Source organism: Anser anser (assembly GCF_964211835.1).
Source record: "Anser anser genome assembly, chromosome: 5".
Lineage (NCBI taxonomy): Eukaryota > Metazoa > Chordata > Aves > Anseriformes > Anatidae > Anser > Anser anser.
This window is the reverse complement of record NC_139725.1, coordinates 23732324-23754442: the sequence shown is the minus strand read 5'-3', so window position 1 is coordinate 23754442 and position 22119 is coordinate 23732324. Positions and strand designations below refer to the sequence as shown.

The window sequence follows — 22119 nt, the reverse complement described above, 5'->3', positions numbered from 1 at the left end:
AAGAGAACTTTGAGGAGAAACAACAGCACTGTTCACAGCCACCCCTCAGTGCCAAGACGAGCACTGTCCCCATGGGACACTGGCAGCAGTTGGCACCCAGCTAGGCATGACATGTGAGGATCCGCAACCAGGTGTGCCTGCACAACATACGGGATATTGGCTGGGAACAGAGAACAGGAGCACACTCATCTCTGAGAGCAGGGGTGTTGAAAGGAGGGTAAGGTGCCCAGCCTGGAGAGTGGGCCTGCTGGTAGCCCACACCACCAATGATGGAGAGAGGTGACAGGGAAGGTTATATGATGGCATTAGATGGTTGTTTAGAAGGTTTATAAGATTGCTTAGAAATTCGTAATGTTTATAAATGCCTTGTAAGTATGTTGCATTTTGATTTGTCTGTTGTACTGCTGATATTGAACCTGAATATGTAGTTCATTACCTGCTTGTTAATTACATGTCATTGATAAATCAATGGACCATTCTGATCAATATTAGTTTTAAACTGCATGAGCTGAGCAGTTTTTTTTCTGCAACAGCTGATTGCTTCCTGTCTGTTCCAAACAAGCAAGGCAATGCAGATGGTAACTTGTACTAAACAGAATACTGATATTTAAAATTTGATATTTAATATCTGAATATCCATTCATTATGAAAACCGTATAATTTTTTTTTTTACAAAAGTATTGTGACACTAAGCAGAGTAGCTTTATCATCATTGCTAAAGGACAAAAGTACAAGGAACTAATTAGGTTAGCAATTTTCTCAGAAGCTGTGAAAGATTAAATCCCATTCATAATCCCACATCAAATCCTAATCAGTGAACTATTCTGAAAGGCAGTAATTTACTATAGACCCGATACTTACTATCGTAAATACAATATTATTTTATTTATTTAAATTTATTTGAAATACAATAGTATTGTATTTACAATACAATAATATTATCAGTGAGATATGCTGCAAGTGAAAGATGTTTCTGCTTTGGGCTTTTTCCACCAACCAGTGTTCAAATCAACACTTATAGACTGTTATGATGACTTCCTCAGCCTTCTGAAAGATGAGGTTACCTTTTACTCCTTGCACATCCTACTTACACATGAAGCCATGATGACGTAAACTGCATGAACATACTGGGCATATTTTGGAATCATACTGTGCAGAAAACTGATTTTTTAATTAGTCAGACAGGTAAAAATCAATAATTCATCCTTTGGGTAGATTAGACACTTGTTTTTCTTTTTCCAATGAAAAAGTTTATTTTTTATCATTGTTAAATGTAAATAAAGAACTCAGATTCATAGAACCTTAGATGAAAATCAGGTTTTCTTCTTCTCGGTTTTCATACTTCAGAATGCTCTGTAAAACATAAATATTAAGTTAAAGTTGTATTATAATCTCTTACCTCTCTAATTTAGAGAAAAGAAATCAGATGAGTGTTGATCATTTCTCCAAGATATATAGGGGGTGGGACCTAGGTAGGTTTTGAACTCTTGCTAGTTATGTTTCTTCATCAGTAGGAAAACAGATCACTAGGAAAAAGATGTTCATTGATGGATCCTCTATTACACAAACTGATACATTGAGAGAATAGCTGCAAAACATTACCTTATACGGTTTGCAGATCCTCCATTGTGTTATTTGTATAGAACTTTCTTCATTTCTGTTGTAGATACTTTGAATAGCAGGTATCTCACTTGAAAGTATTGATGCAGTAATATTGCATTGTGATGAAAATATTTTTTTTCTCCAAACTTACATCTAAAGGGTTTCTTTGTAAATTGAAGTAAGAGGCCAGTCATCATGCTTCAGAAAGTTTGTCATATCCTCTTAAATTTTATCAGAACTGAAAACTAAGTAAATCATGAACCTTAATTTCAAAGGCAATGGATTTAGAACTGCAATCTATGTTTCAGACCCTCTGCTCTCTGAGATTTTGCACTGTTTCTTTCAAAATCACCTGTGCAAGAAGAAAAATAAAAGTAATGAAGGATGTTAAGTGCATGAGGTATCAACACCCTTTTATAAAACCACATTTAGCAGAAAAAATAAATGAAATGAAGACACTGGAATGCTTAAGAAAATTCCCTCTCTATGCATCTACAGTTACATATTTGTTTAGCCAAATCTGCCACCATGTAAAGTCAGCAGAGTGTAAGCCTATTAAGAGAACTACTCACAATGTTCAAAAATGTAGCCTACCTGTATGTTTTTGGAAAATCAGAACACAAAGAGTCAGAGAAATTGAACAAATACAGGATAATTCTAAAACATGAACTGGAAAAAAAAAAAAAAAAAAAAAAAAGTTGTACAGCTCCAGTAAGTTGTGCAGTAAAATAAAATTTTGGAATACGCTGAACTCCAAACCTAGGGCACCAAAATTTATAAAGGATTGAAGAATAATGACTAATGAATTAGTCAAGGTTGCAAAGACATTTCCTCTGCCTGACATTTACTAATTGTTTGATCTTACACTGATACAATCCTGAAGTACTATATTAATTAATATACTTTAAAATACCAAAAATGTGACTTCATGAATGAGTTACATGTGAAAACTGGAAACTAAGATAGAAAATTCTTCAGATACTTGGTAGACATAATCATATGTCTAGTTGCACACATATAGTCATGTCCTGGTTCCAGTTAGGACAGAGTTAAGTAGCTCATAGTAGCTGGTAGGGTGCTATGTTTTGGATTAGGATGAGAAGAGCGCTGATAACATGCTGATGTTTTAATTGTTGCAGAGCAGTGTTTACACCAGGCCAAGGACTTTTCGGCTTCTTGCTCTGTCCTGCCAGCGAGCAGGCTGGGGGTGCAGCAGGAGCTGGGAGGGGACAGACCCAGGACAGCTGACCCAAACTGGCCAAAGGGGTATTCCATACCATCTGACGTCATGCTAAACAATATATAGGGGTGGCTGGCCGGGGTGGGGGGGCCGGCTGCTCGGGAATAGGCTGGGCATCGGTCAGCGGGTGGTGAGCAATTGCATTGTGCATCACTTGTTTTCTTACACATTATTATTGTTAATACTATTACCATTATCACTATTATTATTATTATTGTTATTATTATTTTCCTGTCTTAATAAACTGTCTTTATCTCAACTCACAGGCTTCACTTTCCCGTTTCTCTCCCCCATCCCAGAGAGGGAGGGGGGAGGGTGAGCGAACGGCTGTGTGGTGTTTAGCTGCCGGCCGGGTTAAACCACAACAGTCCTTTTGGCGCCCAACGTGGGGCCCGAAGGGTTGAGATATCGACAAATCTGACCAGAGTGTGTTAAACTAAAATTGGTATAAGTATTGGACCTGCTTAATAGTTGCTAGTCACGATGTTGATTGCCTTAATCTCCAGTCTGCTGTACCTGTATTCCAAATTGAGTTTTATGGTGCGTTACTTTCTGTATGTGCTCCCTGTTGCACTGTTTATCCTTTCCGGGCCCTGGTTTAAGATTGTTATGGTACTGTGCGGTGTAGCAATGGCTTATGAAATGATGAAATATCTGGTCACGACTTTAACCTGGTATTTGTACTCAGCACTGACGTCGACTCTATACTTTGGAACCCATATCTCGGAAACTATTAGCAATTACACCTATTGCCTGTTTTCGTTAGGGAGCCAATCTGTGAAGGGGACAGGGGAAGACATGTTTCCCTACCTGTTCACTCTCCCTTTCTCCTTCACCACCACCCTCTTATCCCCCGAGTTAGTTACGGTGGTTCTCCGAGATGTTGAATATCCTTGGGATACTCAGACCAGCCTGCTCTTGTTGTTATGTCTCCTGAATGCGCTTCAGATTTTGTGGAGGGTTAAACAACTACTTAGGAATCTCATCCGGAGATCTGTCTTGAGGCGGGATAGTTGCGAGTGGCAGGGAGTGTGGGAGGATATGGGCAGGTTTCTAGAGCAGTGGTCACCTCCAGTGTTTTGGACATTCACCCCTGAACAACTGCAAAATCCTAAAAAGCTGGCAGAATGCTTGAAAAAAAGGTGTCATGACTCTGGCAGTTCCAAAGTGACACAAATCACTGTAGCGTGCTGGGGTCTGGCTTGTGCCTATCGAGCTGCAATTGATGCTACTAGCAACCTAGCTCCAGCTCCTGCAGCCGTTCCAGCTCCAGCTCCTGCAGCCACTCCAGCTGCAGCTCCTGCAGCCGCTCCAGCTCCAGCTCCTGCAGCCGCTCCAGCTCCTGCAGCCGCTCCAGCTCCAGCTCCTGCAGCCGCTCCAGCTCCTGCAGCCGCTCCAGCTCCAGCTCCTGCAGCCGCTCCAGCTCCAGCTCCTGCAGCCGTTCCAGTTCCAGCTCCTGCAGCCGCTCCAGCTCCTGCAGCCGCTCCAGCTCCAGCTCCTGCAGCTACTCCAGCTCCAGCTCCTGCAGCCGCTCCAGCTCCTGCAGCCGCTCCAGCTCCTGCAGCCGCTCCAGCTCCTGCAGCCGTTCCGGCTCCAGCTCCTGCAGCCGCTCCCGCTCCAGCTCCTGCAGCCGTTCTGGCTCCTGCAGCCGCTCCAGCTGCAGCTCCTGCAGCTGCTCCAGCTCCAGCCCCTGCAGCCGCTCCAGCTGCAGCTCCTGCAGCCGCTCCAGCTCCAGCCCCTGCAGCCGCTCCAGCTGCAGCTCCTGCAGCCGCTCCAGCTCCAGCCCCTGCAGCCGCTCCAGCTCCTGCAGCTGCCCCAGCTCGTGCAGCTGCTCCCACTCCTGTGGCTGGGTCAGAGAAACGAGCTGTAGCAGTGCAAGTTGACCCCGCAGAGGGTATTCCAACCCCTGTGGCAGACCCTGTGTCTGGGTCAGAGAAACGAGCTGTAGCAGTGCAAGTTGCCCCTGTAGACAAGGTGAAAAAATGGTATAGAGGCTCAGGTCGTTTAAAACGCAGACAGTCTTCTGCTAAGTCTGGGCGTAGTGAAGACGAGGCTGGGCCATCAAAGGTGCAGGAGACTGAAGATGAGGATGAGGATGGCGAAAAATCAACAGTAACTACCCGGACTCCATACCAGCCATCAAAGGTGCAGGAGACTGAAGATGAGGATGAGGATGTCGGAAAATCAACAGTAACTACCCGGACTCTACACCGGCCATCAAAGGTGCAGAAGACTGAAGATGAGGATGAGGATGTCGAAAAATCAACAGTAATTACCCGGACTCTATACCAGCGTGAGCTATGAGATGTGCAAAAAGATTTTGGTCGCTGTATAGGCAAGCAGCTTGTCACCTGGCTGCTCCGGTGCTGGGACACGGGAGCCAATTATGTGGAATTGGAGGGCAAGGAAGCCAGGCGGCTGGGATCCCTTGCTAGGGACGCATGCATTGACAAAGCAATTGGAGATGGAGCACAATCTCGCAGCCTCTGGAGGCGTCTCCTGTCAGCTGTGAAGGAAAGGTATCCCTTCAAGGAAGAACTTGTATGTTTACCAAGCAAATGGACCACCATGGAGAAGGGAATTCAGTACCTGAGGGAATTGGCCGTACGGGAAGTAATTTATAAGGACCTAGACGACGCACAAACATCCGCAGATCCAGATGCAGTCCGGTGTACACTACCCATGTGGCGGAAGTTTGTACAGAGTGCCCCATCATCATATGCCAACTCATTGGCAATACTAGCCTGGAAAACGGAGGAGAATCCCACAGTGAATGAAGTGACTAAAATACTCCGGCAGTACGAAGGAAATCTCTCCTCTTCCCTAAAGGCCTGTGTCTCAGCTGTGGAGAAACTCTCTGAAGAGGTCCACCAACTTAAAGAGAATTTATCTTCCCCTCCACCTGAACGAACCAGTGTCCACCAGCTAAAAGAGAATACCTTGGAGAAACTTTCTGAAAAGATCCACCAACTTGAAGAGAGATTATTTTCCTCCCCACCTGTACAAACCAGTGTCTCAGCTATTAGGGGTAAACGTTCATCTATGCAAGGAAGACAATATGGTGGGCACACACACCGCGCCACCCTGTGGTTTTACCTACGTGACCATGGAGAGGACATGAGAAAATGGGATGGAAAATCTACTGCGACCCTAGAGGCACGGGTACGTGAATTGCAAAGGAAAACAATTGGGAAAAAGGAGTTCTCTGAAAGGTTTGCTGCTCCAACTTCCAGCAGGCAGTCCTTTAAACACAGAAATGAAGATTCTGACCAGGACTAGAGGGGCCCTGCCTCCAGCCAGGGGGAGGAAAGGGACAATCGAGTTTATTGGACTGTGTGGATTCGATGGCCTGGCACGTCAGACGCACAGAAGTATAAGGCTTTGGTAGACACCGGTGCACAATGTACTCTAATGCCATCAAGCTATAAAGGGCCAGAGCCCATCTGTATTTATGGTGTGACGGGGGGATCCCAGCAGTTAACTGTATTGGAGGCTGAAGTAAGTCTAACCGGTAATGAGTGGCAAAAGCACCGTATTGTGACTGGCCCAGATGCTCCGTGCATCCTTGGCATAGACTATCTTAGAAGAGGATATTTCAAGGACCCAAAAGGGTTCCGCTGGGCTTTTGGCATAGCTGCTTTGGAGACAGAGGACATTAAACAGTTGTCTACCTTGCCTGGTCTCTCAGAGGACCCTTCTGTTGTGGGGTTGCTGAGGGTTGAAGAACAGCAAGTGCCGATCGCTACCACAACTGTGCACCGGCGGCAATATCGCACCAACCGAGACTCCCTGAGTCCCATCCATAAGCTAATTCGTCAACTGGAGAGCCAAGGAGTGATCAGCAAGACTCATTCACCTTTTAATAGTCCCATATGGCCAGTGCGAAAGTCTAATGGTGAGTGGAGACTAACAGTGGACTATCGTGGCCTGAACGAAGTCACGCCACCACTGAGTGCTGCAGTGCCGGACATGCTAGAACTCCAGTATGAACTGGAATCAAAGGCAGCCAAGTGGTATGCCACAATTGATATCGCTAATGCATTTTTCTCCATCCCTCTAGCAGCACAGTGCAGGCCACAGTTTGCTTTCACTTGGAGGGGAGTCCAATATACTTGGAATCGGCTGCCCCAGGGGTGGAAACACAGCCCTACCATTTGCCATGGACTGATCCAGTCTGCGCTGGAGCAGGGGGAAGCTCCTGAACACCTGCAGTACATCGATGACATCATTGTGTGGGGTGACACTGCAGAAGAAGTTTTCGAGAAAGGGAAGAAAATAGTCCAAATCCTTCTGAAGGCCGGTTTTGCCATAAAACAGAATAAAGTTAAAGGACCTGCACGAGAGATCCAGTTTTTAGGAATTAAATGGCAAGATGGACGTCGTCAAATCCCAATGGATGTGATCAACAAGATAACAGCTATGTCTCCACCAACTAGCAAAAAAGAAACACAAACTTTCCTAGGTGTCGTGGGGTTTTGGAGAATGCATATTCCAAATTACAGTCTGATTGTAAACCCGCTCTACCAAGTAACCCGTAAGAAGAATGCTTTTGAATGGGGCCCTGAGCAACGACAAGCCTTTGAACAAATTAAGCAGGAAATAGTTCATGCAGTAGCCCTCGGGCCAGTCCGAACAGGACCAGATGTAAAGAATGTGCTCTACACCGCAGCCGGAGAGAATGGTCCCACCTGGAGCCTCTGGCAGAAAGAACCTGGGGAAACTCGAGGTCAACCCCTGGGGTTTTGGAGTCGGGGATACAGAGGATCTGAAGCCCGCTATACTCCAACTGAAAAGGAGATATTGGCAGCATATGAAGGAGTTCGATCTGCTTCGGAAGTGGTCGGTACTGAAGCGCAGCTCCTCCTGGCACCCCGACTGCCGGTACTAGGCTGGATGTTCAAAGGAAGGGTCCCCTCTACGCATCATGCAACTGATGCTACATGGAGCAAGTGGGTTGCACTGATTACTCAGCGGGCTCAAATAGGAAACCCCAGTCGCCCAGGAATCTTGGAGGTGATTATGGACTGGCCAGAAGGCAAATACTTTGGGATATCATCAGAGGAGGAGGTGGTTCGTGCTGAAGAAGCCCCCCTGTACAACAAGCTACCGGAAAATGAGAAGAAATATGCCTTGTTCACTGACGGGTCCTGTCGTATTGTGGGAAAGCATCGGAGATGGAAAGCTGCTGTATGGAGTCCTACACGACGAGTTGCAGAAGCTGCTGAGGGAGAAGGTGAATCGAGTCAGTTTGCAGAAGTAAAAGCCATTCAGCTGGCTTTAGATATTGCTGAACGAGAAAAGTGGCCAGTTCTCTATCTCTATACTGATTCATGGATGGTAGCAAATGCCCTGTGGGGGTGGTTACAGCAATGGAAGCAGAACAACTGGCAGCGCAGGGGCAAGCCCATCTGGGCTGCGGCATTGTGGCAAGATATTGCTGCCCGGGTAGAGAACCTGGTTGTAAAGGTACGCCATGTAGATGCTCATGTGCCCAAGAATCGGGCTACTGAAGAACACCAAAACAACCAGCAGGTGGATCAGGCTGCTAAGATTGAAGTGGCTCAGGTGGACCTGGACTGGCAACATAAAGGTGAATTATTTATAGCCCGATGGGCCCATGACACCTCAGGCCATCAAGGTAGAGATGCAACCTACAGATGGGCTCGTGATCGAGGGGTGGACCTGACCATGGACACTATAGCACAGGTTATTCATGACTGTGAAACATGTGCTGCAATCAAGCAAGCCAAACGGTCAAAACCTCTTTGGTATGGAGGACGATGGCTGAAATATAAATATGGAGAGGCCTGGCAGATTGATTACATCACACTCCCTCAAACCCGCAACGGCAAGCGCCACGTACTTACAATGGTGGAAGCAACCACCGGATGGCTGGAAACATATCCTGTGCCCCATGCCACCGCCCGGAACACTATCTTGGGCCTTGAAAAGCAAGTCTTATGGCAACATGGCACCCCAGAGAGAATTGAGTCAGACAACGGGACTCATTTCCGAAACAACCTTATAGACACTTGGGCCAAAGAACATGGTATTGAGTGGGTGTATCACATCCCCTATCATGCACCAGCCTCTGGAAAAGCTGAACGATACAATGGACTGTTGAAGACTACACTGAAAGCAATGGGTGCTGGGACATTCAAAAATTGGGATACACATTTGGCAAAGGCCACCTGGTTAGTCAATACCAGGGGATCTGCCAACCGAGCTGGACCTGCCCAATCAAACCTGTTACGCACTGTAGAAGGGGATAAAGTTCCTGTAGTGCACGTAAGAAACATGCTGGGTAAAACAGTCTGGGCTACTCCTGCCTCAGGAAAAGGCAAACCCATTCATGGAATTGCTTTTGCTCAGGGACCTGGATGCACTTGGTGGGTAATGCAAAAGAATGGGGAGGTCCGGTGTGTACCTCAAGGGGATTTGATACTGGGTGAGAATAGCCCATGAGTTGAATTGTAGTATGTTAATTATTATATAATAATGTATGTCATCACTACCATGATTGCTATATATCATAGATGAAAATGGTGATTAATTAGAATGTATTGGACAGAGTGTAACCTGAGCATGACATAAATGGTATGGAATAAGGGGTGGATATCTGTCCTGGTTCCAGTTAGGACAGAGTTAAGTAGCTCATAGTAGCTGGTAGGGTGCTATGTTTTGGATTAGGATGAGAAGAGCGCTGATAACATGCTGATGTTTTAATTGTTGCAGAGCAGTGTTTACACCAGGCCAAGGACTTTTCGGCTTCTTGCTCTGTCCTGCCAGCGAGCAGGCTGGGGGTGCAGCAGGAGCTGGGAGGGGACAGACCCAGGACAGCTGACCCAAACTGGCCAAAGGGGTATTCCATACCATCTGACGTCATGCTAAACAATATATAGGGGTGGCTGGCCGGGGTGGGGGGGCCGGCTGCTCGGGAATAGGCTGGGCATCGGTCAGCGGGTGGTGAGCAATTGCATTGTGCATCACTTGTTTTCTTACACATTATTATTGTTAATACTATTACCATTATCACTATTATTATTATTATTGTTATTATTATTTTCCTGTCTTAATAAACTGTCTTTATCTCAAACTCACAGGCTTCACTTTCCCGTTTCTCTCCCCCATCCCAGAGAGGGAGGGGGGAGGGTGAGCGAACGGCTGTGTGGTGTTTAGCTGCCGGCCGGGTTAAACCACAACAAGTCAGAACAGAGAACAGAGGTATCCTGGTAGAGCAGTTCCAGGATTTGGAGTTTGTGGTGATTATGTAACTATGACCTCATATTGTGAAGTTGTAACTAAAGAGTTAACACAAGTGACTGGTAAATAAATAAGAAACTAGCTAGTAAGCAAATAGATGAGACTTTAATTCCATGTTTGGTGCTGATAAGATCAATATTGGAACGTCATATCCAGTCTTGACTTTCATGATTTTAAAAATATTGAAAAGCTGGGAGAGAATTCTGAAGAGCCTGAAAAGTATATGTGAGGGCTCAGAGACAACTTTACAGAAAAAAAAAAAAAAAAAAAAGTTGGTTCTCTTATCAAACAGATGCTTGAGAGTCTTTCTTGACTTAAAAAAAAAAAGAGTAGAAAGACGCACAAATATATCTCATGTCAGATAGATCAGATCAGATAAATTCAGATCAGATAAGTGAGCCCTTCTATATCAAGGGTAAACAAGATTCACCACTAAAATCACAAACAGCAGTAGATTTTCCACTTGTCAAAACTTTGAAAACAACTATTTTTCCTAAATTTCCTAAAATAAATTTATGATTCTTTATTTAAAAAATTTGTTTAGCTTTTTCAAAATAAAATGTTCTTTACTACTCTTTTCAAAGTTTTCTAAAAACTTGTGTCAATTTCAAAATAAAACCATTATCAAAACAAAACTGTTTTTTTCATTATTAAAATATTTAAACACATATTTTTGCTTTCCTAGATAATCTTCTATTTCCTCTATCTAGCTCTTACTTGCATAATTTTATAGAAATGAATTACTCTATCTAAATTTAGTAGTGGAGTAACTGCATGGATTCTCTGATTTGGACTACTTCAGATAAATAATTGCTTCTGTCAAATAAAGCACTCTGTTTATCCCTACTGCTTTAAAATCTGTGAATTTGTGTGCATATGTGTGTTGACTCTGACCACGACACAGAACATTTGATTGAAACAACAGGTCATGGATTTCTTTAAATATGGAAAGCAGGTGTTCTTTGCCAGAATACAAAGGGCTTCTTCTTATAATACTCTCAAATGCTCATGAAACGTGGGTATGCCACATCTTGTGGTATTGTAAACAACAACTTTCTGCCCTCCAAATTAATAAAACATAACAAATTTAAGACCTTGTCAGCTTGATAACCCCACTGTTTTGTGTTTCTGCGTATATTCACTCAGATGTATGTGGAAATACAGATGCCTTTTTACAGTTTGGTTACCATCCCAGTGACCTTAGGATTGGCTTATGCAGGTTTAATCTAAGCTTTATTAATTGCTGTTTGGAAGAGGCAGGGATTTAAATAAAAGAGTGATTGCTGTTTTAACAGCAAAAGATAATCACTTACTATTCACAGAAGTTAGAAGGATAATAGAGAAAACTTAATTTACCAAGACTTCTACATGTCTCTATATTTGCTCACACCACCACTAACTCCAAAAGAAGCCAAAGAATTTAAATATAACTATTAAAGAGTGCACTAGCATTAATTAAATTTGGAAATTAAGTTTATAAGTGCATGTTTAGGAAAACTAGACAGAAAGAAACTTAAAGATGGCAATGCTGATACACAGTCATCACACCTCCTCAGCAAAAGGATAAAATAATCTATTTTTGTGGGATTACAGCCCAAAAGTGTTTTGCATTAGCATTTTGCATTTCTTTAATGCAGGTCCTAATGAATTTAACTTCTCATGTCTTCCATTAAACTCAATATCCTTTCATGGACAAAAAGTGTAGCACAGTTTATACGTCAAATGAAGAACCTAAATTATTAAAATCTAAAAAAAACTGTAAAGGTGTACCAAAATGCAACAAATATTACTACTACTCCAATTATAGAGATAATAATACAGTCTCAACACAAAACAATGGGATTAATGGTACTACAGTTAAAAGTTGTTAGACGTCAAAATCTCACATTATTTCCTCTCTTTTTGTGTGTGTTATTCTCATCCATCCACTGCTCTTCTTATCTTAAGATCAACAGATTATGTCAAGGGAAGAGGCTTGGAAAGTTGGCAGAACCATGGGGTCTCCAGCAGGAGGGTGATATTAATGACAGAGACATGAGATGTTGCTACCAACAGCTTTCCCTTCCTCCTCACTCTTGTGTCCACTTGAGCACATACTTCTGGAGTTTTTTAATGCATTTTAGACCTTGCTCTTTTTTTTAACATCATGTTACAGCCAACTTTTGCATATGGTGCATCGTAAATGTTAGATAATTATTCTTCTACTTTTTTGTTACTCAAAAATGGTTTTGTCCACCTACTAAGTTGGTATTACTTTCAGTAACTGACCTCATGCATATTCATAGAGCCTCTGTTATCAGCCTGTGCCTACAGCTACAAAGCCCCTGCTCTCAACCCAAGCCTGCAGTCATTTATGCAGCATCATAGTTATACTGGAGAAATAATTCACTCTTACAGAGCATAATTAGTTGTTATGACTACTAGCATCAAAAATATTAATGATTGGATTTACTCCACATGTTTAAAGAAAGATAAGTAGAACTAAAACAAACTAGATGACATCCACTTCATTATTAAGCCATTTTGTTACAACTAAAAAAGTTAAAACAAATTCCAATCAAGCCAAAATAGTCCAGGAAAAGCAAGCATGACAGCCACAGGCCTGCTGTTCACTTAACACAGAGCCAGTGGTCTGATAGCAGCAACATATTCTCTGCATTTCTGGACTACAAGGATACTCTTTTTATTACTTTTCCTGCAGAAAGTGGATTTGTTACAAGAATTCAAGGGCATTTTTTTGTGCATCCTCTGTACCTGAATGTCTGAATTTGATATCTAGATCAACAAACCTCAGTCCTCTTTTTGCTGGCTTCTGGTGCAGACACACTATATATTGTGAGCATTCCACGGAATAGGCCAGAAAATATGGTTCTCCAAATACTCTACTGTGGAGCACTGTCTCCTGGGAACTAGCAGAAAGGCACTGCTTTAAATATTTATGAAGTGAACTTGTAAGAGTATTTGGAAAGTGCATGCCATCAATTCAGTCTTGCTTAGGTAAAGATCTGGGCAGAATGTCCTGCAACTAACAGGGCTTTTCCATTACTAACAACATTTTCAAGTGATGACAAGAGAAACTTGCAAAATCAGAAATTCAATAACCTCCTCCATATGTCTGAGCAGAAAAGAACTAGAACCAGAAGGAAATTAAAATTCATAGTGTTTCCTATCTTTACTTCAATATTTGCAACCAGCAAAAAAAAGCATTACAAAACAGGGTACAAAACTTTTCCTACAGACTGTTCTTGACATCTACAAAGTTTACATGAAACTGTGCAGGATGAGCCAAAAGACTGCAGATCGGTAACTTTGAGGCAGATGCTACCTTAAATATGGCAGCCATGCATTACCATATTGAGCCTTTTTGCAGAAATCTCTACATGCAGAGGGTTCATTAAGGCCAAATGTTGGAATGAATATAGGTCTATAGAAAAAAAAATGTAGCAAGGTTTGTGGAGAAGGCTGGAGCTATCAGTCAGGGTGATGTATGTGATGCTAGACAGATAAGGTACAAATCATGAAAGGATAATTGATTTCTTGATAGCACAAAAACACTTAGCTGTAGCCTTTTAATACAGTGCCAAATGAAGAATGAATTAGAGTTAGTAAGGACAGGAACTTATCCCTTTTCTCTAAAAAATCCCTTTTCTTTTTTTGTCTATTCAAAACCATGAGGTTGTTTATTAAAAAAAATGTAGAAAATAAATATCACTGACACAATCAAAAACTTTTATTTGATCTAAGCATCACGCAAATATTCCATTTAAACAATTCTCAAGCTGCTAATAATATCTCATTAAAACGATGCTCCAAAAGTTGAGTCTGCTGGGGATTAAGATGCAGTTGGATTGTCTAATCACATTTTTTCTGTCTGTTTGACAAGGCTTTATAAAAGATTTTGTAGCATTCATGAAGCAGGAAAACAAGTTTCTGTACTTGACATTAAACAGATGTCATTGTTTTGTAACAGCACAAGAAGTTCAAGGTAAATCTTTCACTGTGAACACTTGATAAGGTTGATAAAAAAAAAAAAAACTTAGTCTATCTAAGAAGTTTAGGCAATATTTTCAAAACATTCAATATTTTCAGAATTCTTCATTTTTGCTTACCTGTCTTGGAAGCAATCAATTCTCTGAATTTCCTTAACTGAGAATTCTGGAAAGTAATTAAATTTAAACTAAAATGAAGCAAAACTATTTCCTTTGCAAAAAATGTCAGTAAAGCAAAGCACATGCATTTCCATTGGGGTTTCACTTTGTTCCTCTCACATTTTATCCTTATTCTGAATTTCTGGGGCCCACTTCTGATCTACAGTATTCAGCTATGTTGGTATAAATATGTCCTAACTTATTACAAATCTAACAGAACTGTACCAGTTCGGATACAGCTCAAAGTGAGCCTCAGATAAAGACCCAATTGATGTAAAATATTGGTTATTCATGAGAAAATTGACTATTTTAAAATAGTTTAAGCTTGGCATGTATTTTTATTCTAAACTGAAATTCCCCCAAAAAGCCAGTCTTTTCCAACTGAGTCACAAGGGAATTACAGAGGACACAAGTTTTAATATAACAGGCTCTTCTTTCCTTCTTTTTTCCTTTTCTTCTATTTGGTAAGTGCTTACAGGGGGCAATAGGAGTTAAAGTTCCTTCACACATCTCATAAATCACAGGTGAACTAAAGAGAGCACAGTTCTATTACACAAGCTGAAGAAAGCATTCAATGTCTGTCGCCTTTAATATAAGACATCACAGAAGTCCTTCAAAAATCAGTATATTCTCAGACTGACAATTGGCTGAAACAGTACTTAAAATCAGAAAGAAATGCTTTATTTCACAGTAGAGGGGACATGAATTCTAACAGCTTGAACTTTTAACTACTTCCTTTTAATAACCTTCACCACTATTCTCCAGTCATTTTTTGAATGAGCTGAGAAAAAAAAAAAAAAGCCAGCCTCAGCACTTAAATTAAAGGTGTGGTTTAAGAACTGTTTTCCTTCAACCCTGAAATACAGTCTACCTAATTATTGTCATCACTGTGCTTTTTCCTTTAAAAGGAAATAGTGACCCTTCCTGTAGCTGACACCGAAAGAGCTTGGCTGCCCACAGTGGCAGCTTTGCAGCATGTACCGTTCAAAGAAGCACAAGTTAGAATTCACTGAGAGGGGAAAAAAAAAAAGTACAAAATTAACCATGAAAAGCATATATCTGCCCCAAGTCTTGGCAATGCTGTATTCAAACTGTGGTGTGGGAGACCCAGCAACAGGTGATGGAAGCTAACCTTGGTCCCCAACAGTAGCTGGTTTATAATAGGGGTGATGCCCTCAATCTCTGAGGAACGGATTTGTGTGGCATCACTCACAAGCACTCTTCAGGAGCAAGTGTGCAGTACTACTCTGGTCCTAAAGAAAACTAAAAACTCCTGCAAAGGTAAGATGAGCTTGAACAATCCAGTTAAATGAATGTAAGAATAAGAAGCAGGATTAAATATGGGAGGGTGCCAGTTCGATGCAGGGGTCAGGAAATGGTCTGCCCTTCTTCAGAGCTGACTGATGCTGGGGAAATCCATTAAATGCTTGATGTTTTGATTAGAAACTTGTCCAGATACCTCTTGCAATTTCCACCACCACCACCCCCAAATTACTACAACATCACTGTCGGGAAAAAAAAATAAGGAAACAGCAATACTTGCAAATGTGCATTCTGTTCTCTGTTTCATTTCTTATAATGTTGTCTATGCTCTGCTGGAGGCTTTTTCTAAATCAAGTTCACAGAGGAGAAAAACATGGATATTAATTTGGCTCCAGCAGTTCTCACATCTTTTTTCTTCCAAAACAGAGATGTTTTAAGCAAACCATTAGAGGAAAAGATCTTTTTGTGCTGGACCAATAGCCCTGAATGTTCAATTTTTGAGGTGACTACTTTTCACATTGTGGTGAACTCTTAGCCATTGGGGTATCTGCAGAAAATAAATACAAAAATCTAATGGTGAGAATATTCACAGACTTAGTAAAATTTTATGAAATAGTTATCCAGACATAAATTCAAAAATTTTAAAGGGGAAACTGATTCTAGTAATTTTATTTATTCCACAAAGTACTTGTGGATTTGTATTTTTCAAAAAAATTGGACAAACAGGTAATAATGTCATGATTGCATGACACAGCACTTTGGAAGTGTCCCTTAAGATATTCTTACCCACATTTTTTGTTGTTTTTACAACAGATTGGTACTTTTGTTCACACCCTGACCCATAAATATCTGTGCAGTCACAGATATGCAGAAGTGATATTCCACAGTATGGGTACAGGAATGAGCTGCAGGATGTGGCAGAATATGACCTTAAGCAAACATGAGTGCTGTAGGTTTTGTATTACAAAGTCTCCCCCCCAAAAAAAAAAAGTCATGAAGCCTAGGAAACAATTTAAAATACAGAACAGTTCCTTCAGCTGATGTAAATCACTGTAGCCTGAGACTACCCAAGGATTTCAATTTATTTTGCCCCAGATTTTAAGCTAATAGAGCTTATTCCAATATACAAACTGAAAGAGCTTATACTGAGCTTATTCTGATAGAGCTGAATTCTGACAGAGGCTGAGAAAACACCACTGGACTGAGATCTCAAGTATTTCTCATCACAGAATCACAGAATTGTTGAGTTTGGATGGGGCCTCTGGAGTTTATCTGGTCCAACCACCCTGCTCAAGCAGAAACATCTAAAGCAAGTTGCCCAGGGCCATGTCCAGATGGCTTTTGAAAAATATCCAAGTACGGAGACTCGACAACCTCTCTCAGCAACCTGTTCCAGTGCTCCCTTACCCACACAATAAAGTGCTTCCTGATGTTTAGACAGAAGACTGATTCAGTCAACTTACAGTGCATGGTCAAAGATTTAACATATAGAAACACCTAGAAGTTATAACACTCTAAAAACAATTCTCCTATTTCTTTTTTTTTTTTTTAATTTGCATTTAAACCCAGAAGTCCTTCTTTGCCATTTTGATGACTGTATAGAATCATAGAATGGTTTGGTTTGGAAGGGACCTTAAAGATCATCTAATTCCAACCCACTTGCCATAGGCAGGATCACCTCCCACTAGACCAGGTTGCTCAAAGCCCCATCCAACCTGGCCATAAACACTTCCGGGGATGGGGAATCCACAACTTCTCTAGGCAACATGTTCCAGTGCCCCACCACCTTCTGAGTAAAGAATTTCTTCCAAATATCTAATCTAAATCTTCCCCTTTTAGTTTAAAACCATTACACCTTGTCCTATCACTATGCTTCCTGACAAAGTGTCCCTTCCCAGCTTTCCTGTAGGCCCTCTCTACATACTGGAAAGCCAGTATAAGATCTCCCCAGATGCTTCTCTTCTCCAGGCTGAACAACCTCAACTCCTCAGCCTGTCTTCACAGGAGAGGTGCCCCAGCCCTCTGATCATCTTCATGGCCCTTCTCTGGATTCATTCTAACAGCTCCATGTCCTTCTTAGACTGGAGGCCCAAGAGTGCAAAGTACTCCAGGTGAGGTCTCACAAGAGCAGAGTAGAGGTGAAGAATCACGTCCCTCGACCTGCTGGCCATACTTCTTTTGATGCAACCCAGGATACAGTTGGCTTTCTGGGCTGCAAGCATACAATGCAGTCTCACGTTGATCTTCTGATCCACCAACACCCCCAGGTCCTTCTCCTCAGGGCTGTTCTCAATCCATTCTCCACTCAGCCTGTATTTGTGCTTAGGATTGCCCCAGCCCAGATGTAGGACCTTGTATTTGGCTTTGTTGAACTTCTTGAGGTTCACATGTCTTTCAAGCCTGTCCAGGTCCCTCTGGATGGCATCCCTTCCCTCCAGTGTGTCGACAGCGCCACACAGCTTGGTGTCATCAGCAGACATGCTGTGGGTGCACTCAATGCCACTCTCCATGTGTACTGGGTCTGGCTGGAATGGAGTTAACTTTCCCTTGTAGAGGCCCATATAGTGCTGCGCTCTGCACTTGTAGCTAGAACAGCCCTGATATTAAACCAAGGGTTGGTCTATTGGTGAACAATATTGGCACATCAAGATCCCCTCCCAAACCCCCAGAGCCAGTAGGCTAGGGGTAGGGAAGAAGTAGGGAGGGTACATCACCAGGGCAGCTGACATAAACCAACAAAAGGGATATTCCATACCATATTATGTCATACTCAGCAATAAAAGGTGGGAAAGGGGAAGGAGGAGGAGGAGGGTTTTTGTTATGAAAATATCTGTCCTCCTAAACTGCTACACATATCAAGACCTTGTGTCCCAGGACCTGGCTGAACATCGCTTGTTGATGGGAAGGAGAGATATTTTTTTCTCTCTCTGTGTGTTTTTGCGTGCTCTTTGCTTGTTGTTTTTTTGGTTTGGTTTGGTTTGGTTTTTCCCCTCTTCCTTTTCCCTCTAATTAAATTATCCTTATCTCAACCTGTGAACCTTTTGTGTTTTTTTTTCTTCTCATCATACTTTCTTCTCCCCCTCTACTTCTGAGGAGGGGGACTGAGAGAGCAATTGTGATGGAGTGTAGCTGCCTAACAAGGTAAAACCGCCACTCCATGTCACTGACAGAGATGTTAAACAGCACCAGTCCCAGTACTGACCCCTGAGGAACATGACTCATTACTGATCTCCACTTGGGCATCAAGCCATTAACCACAAAATTTTGAGTGCAACCATCTATCCAGTTCCTTACCCACTGAGTCCTCCATCTGGCAAATCCATGTCTTTCCAATTTAGAGATAAGGATATCATGCGGGACAGTGTCAAATGCTTTGCACAAATCCAGGTAGATGATGCCAGTTGCTCTTCACCTATCCACCAATGCTGTAACCCCATCATAGAAGGCCACCAGATTTGACAGGCCCGATTTGCCCTTAGTGAAGCCATGTTGGCTGTCACCAATCATCTCCTTATTTTCCATGTGCCTTAGCACAGTTTCCAGGAGGATCTAATCCACGATCTTGCCAGGCACAGAAGTGAAACTGACTAGCATGTTGTTCCCTGTGTCTTCCTTTTTCCCTTTTTAAAAATAGGGGTTATGTTCCCTCTTGGAGTCAGTAGGAACTTCACTAGACTGCCAAGACTTCTCAAATATGATGGATAGCAGCTTAGAAACTACATCCACCCCTTCCCTCAGGACCCATGGATGTATAAACCAAGAATAGCTCCATTACTAACTACAGTTTAAAACCTATGTCAAAATAAGGCTCAAAGATGACCTGTTTAATCCATATCTTTTTCTCTTTTTTCTTATTTCACCTAGAATTTAATGTGTATTCACAATATTTTTAAAATTTAATATAAGATTTTCTTTAAAAACAAAAATCACAAGATAGCAAAAGCTCTATTCAGCTCTTGTCTTGTTTTCAATCTCAGAACCCCTAAACCATTTTTCACTATCATCGTTGGTTATGCTTGCTTTACTTCAGGGCAGGTTTTAATTAAATACTCACAATATTTGCTGTAAAAACATTCCATAATTTCTGTGGTGGCTAAAATAAGATCATAGTCATCCAACCTGTACTTCAGTGAAATGTTTAATTATCTCTCTACAAAACAGGCGAAATCATAAAACATACCTTCTAAAGGAGATAACAAGCTTTAATTCAGGATGTTTACAACCAAGGGGAATCATATTAACTGCAGATGTTAATTTACCATAACAAGACAGGTCTACTGCTAACTACTCCTTCTTTTAAAAAGAAAAACATTTGAAATAATTATTTTAACTGCAGGTGTTGGTAATGGCTCAGCAGGAACAAAAGTATCATTTAAAACCCATCCTGTCTTTCGGCTGTGTTTACAACCACAGCTTTATTCATTCTAACAATAGACAAAACATTACTAAAAGCAGCTTGTTTACCCACTTGTCAACAGCAGAAATGCATCATTTTGGGGCCATGGTCCTGCAGTATGTTTGTTGTTCTGACTCAAAAGCCTGTCAACTGTTCTGATTGAAATTATCATAGCCAAAACCTAAGGGCAGAGAATATTTTTCCCCCTTTTCTAGCTCATTATATTATCCACTCACTTACACTATGCTCTGAAACTAAAAATTGTCAATGTTAGTCCATGGATTTTTACTTTAGGATTTGGTTTTAATTTCATTCTGGTTAACATGAAAATGACTTTGGTAGTCTCATGGAACACTATCTGTAACCCAACAATAACTGGGAACCCAGAATATTATTTATATTCCTCATCCTTCAATGCAAGGTCTGCCACAAATCTATTATTTATATGCCTATCCTCAGCTGCACAGCATTTTAAAGTATTTTTTCACATAAGTTATAAATGTCAGAAAGTATTGTCTAAATTTTGAAGACTTCTATTGTTAGGCAAGATTCATCGTTAACTTTATTTGACTTTTACTAGATATGATATTAATTTGCTTGATACCTGTAAGCATTCAAATTTCATGCATGTTTGTTTGGACTTTTGCAGGTGAATAGCATAATATCAATCTTAATAAGAATATTAAATAGCAACAACAATAGAATTAGAAATAATACATTGGCACATTAATTCTTCCTCACAGGTTTCTACATAAAATTTATTTCAATTTAGAAAATCAAAATTGGACTTATCATTGAAGTTAACTTTTTATATCCTTAAGCCAGCATTTGAAGACCAAGCCATGTCTTTTCCGTTTCACACCTCATAATCAACAATATAAAATTTGCACTTAATAAGAAAATGCAAAAGTAAAACAAATCTACAGTTTATTCTTCCACAGATATATTGGTCTACAGTGAGTACAGTACTAATGGTATGAAGTTGTCAGTAAACCTAGGAGATATAAGCTGGCAAACAAGTGTTAAGAAATTACATTACTGAGCTTTTAAATACATATACATATTATGAAGAAAAAAAATCTAAACCATTTTAGAAATGTGATGGTTTGTATTTCTGCACAATCAAGAAAACACAAACCCAGCACAAACCTTGTCTCATTCTCTTTGCATTTTACACTACCTAAAATCTGATTTTGATCTTTATCCCTTCTATGCTATAATTCTGTTCTTTATTAAGAAATACATGGAAGTAGAAGTAATTTCCAATCCTGGCAGAACAAAATTCACATTAAAATGAATGTGATATATTCTACATTGGGTGCACTTTTGGATGATTATTCTCACAGCTTATTGAAGTGACTCAAAGAGAAATTAATCAGTTACTAACAGTGCTATGGTAGTTGAATCAATGATTTTGCTTGCTCTTCAGGATGTCAAATTTAAACAGAATAAATAAAGATTGTTGGAGTCCACTGTATTCTGCAGTCCCTGTGGAACCTCTTGTTCTCTCCTTCTCTCATCGTTATTGAAAAACAGGGATAATTTCTGCACTGTTTTTACACAGTGTGGGACATTCATCCCCTCCTTCAATAGTCCTGGGTGTGCCATTCTGTTTGCCTAATTCAACTCATTGATCGCTTTGGGAAAAAGTGGAATGATTCAGTAATCAGAATCTCTACTACCTCCTGCTAACCTGGATGCATTCCTAAACAGTTCTCATTATGGACTTCAATCACATCTTGCATTCCCAGAGATGATACCCTAGTCTCTTAACAGGTGGACACATCTGTTCTGCTCTGACAAACTCAACTTATGGTGACTGTGTTTTGAAATACTTGCACAATTTATTCCAAATACTGTGCACATCTGTTCAGATCTAATATTAACTTGAAATTATGACTTAGTTAAATAAAAAAAGACATTTGTATATTATTCAGTAGTTGCACAAATATACATGCTTAGAATATTGTAAGAGACCTTCATGTTTTCTGACCATTAGTTTTGTTATAGCAACTGAGGTCACCATCTTCCTTATTTTGAGAAACTAGTAAATACAGATTGCAATGATACCTGAAAAATAACCACCTGCCAACAAACAGAAAAATCATTCAACATATGAGGAAGTTCTTATTGTAAACAGAATAGCTAGTATGCTTGAACACTGTGACAGCAAGAAAATAAAAAAGGAGAGAAGGAGGGAAGAAAAA

The 22119-nt window shown here is 41.0% G+C and overlaps 2 long non-coding RNA genes across 3 annotated transcripts in view; one reads left to right on the top strand and one right to left on the bottom strand.

The window, feature by feature from the left end:
* Positions 1 to 22119, bottom strand: part of LOC310900074 — a 52772-nt gene that overhangs the window by 9842 nt on the left and 20811 nt on the right. The gene's annotated exons all lie outside the window — the stretch shown is intronic.
* On the top strand, positions 1400 to 15724 carry LOC310900075. The gene is made up of 2 exons (XR_014584811.1): positions 1400 to 2627; positions 10053 to 15724. It is a non-coding gene; the product is annotated as an uncharacterized lncRNA (long non-coding RNA).